Source organism: Thermobia domestica, chromosome 2, assembly GCF_964235325.1.
Source record: "Thermobia domestica chromosome 2, izTheDome1.hap1.1, whole genome shotgun sequence".
Taxonomy (NCBI): Eukaryota; Metazoa; Arthropoda; class Insecta; order Zygentoma; family Lepismatidae; genus Thermobia; species Thermobia domestica.
Window position 1 is genome coordinate 183,848,087 of NC_137455.1, and position 7,204 is coordinate 183,855,290.

The window sequence follows — 7,204 nt, forward strand, 5'->3', positions numbered from 1 at the left end:
TATGAAAGGGAATGGACCCCTGTATACGCCCATATAACCATATAGGGTAATAACACCTCATCCAAGGGGATAAATTAGGTCAAAAACCCCCGAAATTTAAATTTTTGGCAATTTTTTACCCATAAAAGGGGACGACATAGACACCCAATACTGATAGAGGTACATACTATGGTCCTAGGCTACCACACCCAATTTTTAAATTTGGCAATTTCCAAAATTTAAGGGGGGTGGTCCTATGTACCCCTGCCAAAATTTAGGGGGTGGGCCAAGGTACCCCTGCCAAAATTTAGAGGGGGTGGTCCTAAGTACCCCTAGGTCATTGACCCCGGGCCAGGTCATTGACCTTTGACCTATGACGTCACAAAAATTTTTGCTGACTCGGCTCAATATACGTCGACCCCTACTACTCGGTGTTTGTCCACCACAAAGTCCACAGGGCGCGAGCTGTGATCGAACTAGGGACCCCAAGCACCGGAGGTGAACGCTCTACTACTGAGCTACCGCCCCCCCCCCACACACACATCATGGTAAATAAAGTGATGACTTCGCTTCTTCATATTTTGTATGGCCGGAAATTCTCTTTTATCTTATTCATTGGAGGCAAACGTTCTTACAGATTTAGACTGGACTGCAACTGAACACGTGTGGTTTACTGTTCTACAGCCCTGCAACTCTGCAAGTAAACAAGTTACCACCAAACGGAATCTGTAATCAGAGGTCCCTCCCTACAGAGGTTCAGACTTTTCTTTACTGAATAGTTTTAAGCTCTTTCCTTTTTTATAGGAGGCAATAAAAATAGGAGAAGAACAATATTACTTTTCTGCGGCAGTGTGTCATTTATTTGAGCAAAGCTATGGTAGTCAAAATTTGCAGACACTCCTCAAATAACAGGAAGAATCGCACAGCTATTTACAAAGGCAATCGGAAAAAACAAGTTAATTTCTCTGCTTTCACGGAAATATTTACATGTGTGACACTTTGCGTGCTGAAATTAATAATAATAATAATAATAATAATAATAATAATAATAATAATAATAATAATAATAATAATAATAATAATAATAATAATAATAATAATAAGAAGAAGAAGAAGAAGAAGTAATAGTAGTAGTAGTAGTGTCATTGATAATAATTGTATTATGTATGTATAATACTTGAAGAGAGTACTTGAACTACACACACGATTAGGCTCGATTTGGCTCAACTCGAAACTCGAACCAAATTCGAGTCGAGTTTCGAGTCGAGTTGGAGGAAATTTTTCGAGCCGAGTTCTCGAGTCGAGTTCAAACATGTCTGTTTCCAGTCGAATCGAGTTTCAAAGAAAACTCGCTCGAACTGGCTCGTGCCCATCCCTAATTTTTACAAACCAACTCACTACCAATTTTCCATATATAGAAAAGTGCCCCTCCCGCACATAAAGGAGAATTTTAAAAATGCTAGGACACATTCTGTTTATTTTCAATAAAGAGTTATTACACTGAATTTCAGCTCCGTAAGTGTAACGGGTTGCGAGATACTCATTTTTTTTCCGCAAAATTTGTTTCCTCACTACCTCCTTAGGATATTATGCATTATAATACAAGCAATATAACATCCCAATTTGGATTAAGGCCGAACTATATACCAAAAGTAATTTCATTTGACTTGGCAATTTGACCGTGATGATCAGGCACTCATAGTTACATGCATTTTTTTTTATATATTACAGTGATTCAAAAATGTATTTTTTTCCAGTAGTTAGCTCTAAAAACTCACAGATCTCGAAAGCCAAGTTGTAGTGTAAGTCCTATTGCTATTATTACAATTAAAAATATCAATATCCAAAAGTGCCTGAAGTTCTTTTTTCACTTGGTTAGATATACTCACCTCAGGTAGGTAGACAGAAACAAGTGGAAAAGGAAGGGAAATGAAGGTCTTGAAAGTAAAACGGAGACAAATTTACCAGTCTTCAGAAGATACTGTCTACAATGCAGTGAGCAGAGAGGGTCGGTAGACCATACTGAGTCGGTGGGTCGCAGTGGGTCATGTTGGGTGGTGGGTCGCAGTGGGTCATGGTGGGTGGTGGGTCACAGTGGGTCATGGTGGGTGGTGGGTCGCAGTGGGTCACGGTGGGTGGTGGGTCACAGCGGGTCATGGTGGGTGGTGGGTCACAGTGGGTCATGGTGGGTAGTGGGTCACAGTGGGTTACGGTGGGTGGTGGGTCGCAGTGGGTCACGGTGGGTGGTGGGTCACAGTGGGTCATGGTGGGTGGTGGGTCACAGTGGGTCACATGCTGTTGACCCACGACCCACTCACCCACTCAGAAAACTTGACCCACTGACCCACTCCAACTCTGTTGTCTACTTATATATTTGGTTAGATATATTCACAGAGTAGGATATTGGTAAATATTTTATTCTGTCGTAACTACTAGAGATTTCACAATGTAATTTGGCACGTACATAGTCTATATCTCATAGTACTTCTCTAGGAAGGTTTGGGCCATGTATTCTTACCTGGAGCCACTTCAGAGGGCGCCAAACTTTAGAAAAGGGATTTTAAGAGGGAAATTTCTCAAATTCTCAATTTCCCTTTCCACGTAGGCCATGCACACATTTGGATGGCACCACTTGAAAGCTTGTTTTATTCTGAAGAGAATGATGTAAAAACCATAATCCTAGGATAAATAGTGATGATTCAGTAGCTACTTGAATGAAAGCCTAAAATTGTAAAAGAGTTAACAACCATTTTGGACGCCATCTTGAAAATTGGGCCTTTCCCGTGGTCAAAGTTTGGTAAACTTTTAATATGTTATTCAGCACATTTGATACTACAAAAAACCATTGAGAAACCTTTTATAGGAATTTTTTGAGGGTTAGGTAGGTTTTTTTTTCATATCTGCAGCCGCATACTACTAAACAACAAACCCTGTTGTTGATTCTGTATCTTGAATCTAAAAACAATACGAGACAAATTTAGGCCTAATATTTTATTGCTACTGACACAAACCTGTATTTATCTTCACGATACCAATAATTCCATAAATTGTTCGAAGACGTCCCGCCTCAATTGAGAACTTTGGAAACTATGGCAAAAAATTTGCAATTCTTTTACACAAACTTCAGAGACCATTTTTACAACGAGATTTGCGCTGCAGAACTTGCATGCAATCATACATAAGATGGCAGAAGGTGAAGAAATGTCTTTATGAAAGGATAAGAACAGTGTTAAAAAATCAAATACGTACGTATAGATGATTATAAAATAATAGAAATACTCGAAGAAAATGCAATTCACCTTATTAATATGGGGTGGGACTACCGTTAACCTGCAGATCATAACTAATTTGTTGTGGAATTGAGGTATGTAAGTCATTAATCGTTTCGAGAGGAGTATTATACAATACTTCATGCATTGCACAACTCAGGGCAAACAGTAAAGATGGAGGAGGATGTATGCTCTTGATTCTGATTTTCAGAAGTGACAACAGATGTTAATAATGTTGACATCTGGGATTTGGTGAGCTAGGGAGGTGTGGTACTTCCCGATCTTTATGATATCGCTCCACATCAGCTTCAGCAACCTGACCTTGGAAAATTATATTGGCCAGGAACATTTGAACCATAGAATGTACAGGAAATAGGCACCCACATCAGAGAGCCACTGTCATATTTCACGGCAGGGAGGAAACAGTTTGAAGCATATGCTTTCTCCGGCGTCCGCCATAAACACAGTGAAGATGACTCACCTGATTATACTATCCATTTCCAATCATCGACTGTTTATTTCACATGTTCTCGAAACCAATTTTATTACGCTAAAGCGTTGTTGTCAGTGATCAGTATATAAATTACAAACTGCAATCTGAGAGCAGATGTTCAAGTTACGCAATTCCTGTCGGACTGTGATTGTTACAGTAGGCTGTTCCGGCTGATGATAGAGTTCCACAGTAACTTGTCTCACTCTTTCTACTTCCTTGGTAAGAATCATCTTCAATACTCAGAAGTCCCTGTCACTGAGGCTTGTTTTCTCGTCTACTATTATCTTCGCTGATGTTGTTTTGTTATGAGTTCTGTAGGGCGTTATCACCTTGGACACTGTTCCTCGCGATATCTGACCCACTGACCGTCAGATACACTCGCACGAAATAACCGCACACCCATAATTTTGCCTCTTTGAAACCCATATTCTTCTTCGATTTCGAATCTCCAAGATCTACAGGAAATCACTTAACACACTACTAACAACTGTGCATGAATCATTAGGGGAGACCGGGGCTGGTTGGCAACAGGAGCTGGTTGACGAACTGCATATACGTAATTCCTTCATTAATTAACATAATGAGCTGTTGCTGCTGCCATAAAAGAGCGACCTATGGATCAGCTGCTACCTTCATATGGAATTTGAAACTTGCGGATTATGGCGTCTATTAGATAAAGAGTGTTTTTGCCAGTCTGAAGTATTTTTTTCTTCAAATCTCCGTTACAGCTTTACAGAATGATCACTACTTGGAGTACAGCATTAGTAAGATCTGAACTTTGTTTTTATGGGTATTCAAACAATAAAACGTAAATGCCAAACATTTTCTGAATAATTACGACTTTGTTGCACAACATGGGCTTGGTGTTAGTTGGCGTATAGCATTTGGAGTTGATTGGCAAGTGCGCCAAACAACCGCGTGTGGAATTTTATTTCATTTTACTTTTATTGTTACATTGTTTGTTTTATTGTCATGTTGTTTACAATTCTACCAATCTTTTACTTGAATGTTATAGAATAGCATGCACGTATTGGATTACTGTCAAAATTTAGAAATCGAGATAAGACTGTATGCCGGACTCTGAATTTTTTGAATAGGCCTAATTCTCAGGATCAAGAATATTTTGTATGTGCTTTTTTGTTACAAAAATTGAGGCCTAGCTATTGCTTTCTCTTTCTTTGTCGAAAGTAGGAAATAAACTGCATTTCTCGATAATTCAGCTAAAACATATCTTAGTTTCTCTTAGCTACTTTGTGAACAGCGGGAAATAAACTACGTTTCTTGATAGTTCAGTTATTTTAATTACATTTTGAAATAATATCAAGAACTAACCTACACCAAATCGTATTCAAACTGATGTGGTTTGATAATCTTGTAGCTTTCAATGTCATGACAAGCAAGCTAGAATGAAAGAAAGAAATTTTCATATTTCATAATGCTGATTCTTTTAAACGTTGTGAATAAAAGTCATTTCAAACTTCAAATAGCCTACTTCATTGCAATATATATAATAGAATTTAGAAAAATAACGTTTATTTCTAATAAATCAGATTTTTGTTTGGGTTTTGCTACATTTAAAAAGTATGTCAACTAGCCCTACAATATCAGCCAACCAGCCCCTTACTAGGGGTCGGTTGGCATACTCCATTTTAAAAGAAAGAAAAATTTATTTCTCGAAAAACTGTAAGCAACAAAACAAAAACAAAAGCAAAAATTGAACTTATTAGAGGAAACATTGGTCTGTCCGCACACATCCATTACATTGCAATACAGTGCACCATCTGCTCATAAAAAAATAAAGAATGAAAAGTTCGCCAACCAGCCCCGATCTCCCCTACTGTTACGGAAAATATGAACTAGTTGCACGTTGACAACCTTGGTGAATAGTAAAGATGTGGCAATAGTTACACCTTGTTTCCATCCAAGAACAGTTGTGTATGAACTATATTACTGTGGTGAAAGAGGATTTCACGAAGTCCTGTCATCGATCAACGTTTGTGCAATTCCTAGAAAACTTGCAGAAAGCAAACTGTAGGACACATATTCTACAGTCACTGTCATTTCTGTTTTACCAGATCTGATCATTTTCTTCACATTGTGTGGATGGTGGATCATCTACAATCTGGAATTCCAACAATGGATCTAGAATGTCTATTAGCGATTGCTTTTAGGATTAATGGGACATATTCGTGTTTGTCACCTGTGACTACTTCAGGCAACAGTTTTGATTTTCTGCCATGAAACTTTTTCAACATAAACTTGCATCAAACCATGCTTGCTTCTTTCTCAGTCCCTGTCAGCAAACAATGTTTTTAAAAATCTTTTCCTACAAGTTTTATGATATAACATGTTGTTGGAAGTTTTGTGTCATTCCAACAGAACGAAGCCTTATATTCTATTTAGTGGAAGTTAGATATTACTACAATATCGTATTTATTGCTATTGATCCCATTTTTAGTTCCACTTCGTAACTTCTAATAGCTGATCTCGAGTTTTCTCTGGTACCGGTATTTTTCAAACCAATAATGTTTTCAAATATCACTTATGTTGCAACACTTTCACTTCTGAAGATGACATTCATTAGACGATCTTGATAAGATTTCAGATTTCTCAAAACAAATAAGGTGTACAGTTCCCAAATGGATGTTTCAAAATGTTATAAATCATAACAATCACTGGTGTATAAGACTACCTCAAATCATAAATCATCATACGAAAATGTTCTTTACTCAGTTATACGATGATAGCTAACTGCACTTTCTCACGAGTGATTATTTCAAAGAATGGCTTGAGGGAGAGGAAATTCTTCCCAGGGCAGTGTCCGATCGTACTCGACGTGAATTCCGGTATTTTCGCAGTACTAATTTCATCTCAAGTATATTGAAAGTGCCCTCCGGGAAAAATCTGAAATTCCCACTGGTTCCAAGGAAGTATGGCCTTGTCTATACAGAAACAGGATAGTCTATTGTGCTACAAACGCAGCTTAGTTGGAGTATTGATTATTTTACTTTGGTTATTCAGAAGATTTTACATGACTTCCACTTGGTTCAAAACAATTGATTGAAAGATAGAAACCAACCCGCTTAATTAATTTACGGAATTAGCTTATTGAATCGAATCTTGACTATCTATAAATATATTTTTTTATTTGATACCGTTTACACGCATAACAATTTATGAATAAAGCAACAAGTCAAAAACTCTTGCTTTCTGTCGTATGTTAGTAAAGCTTCTATGCATGGGCACCTTTTTCTCCAGAACACAAATATTCTTAAATTTTCAAGGATTTAAAAAAGTAAGGAGAAATGATCTGATATTTAGTAATACATGAAGAAATTGTCAATTTGCTAAATGAAGGCCCGTTTTCTGTTCTGTGGGGCGGTTAACAGATGGTCTATTACTGCTTCTTTGTTCAAACTAAGTGGCCTGCAAGCTGTCCAGATTTGTACAAACTTCTGATTAC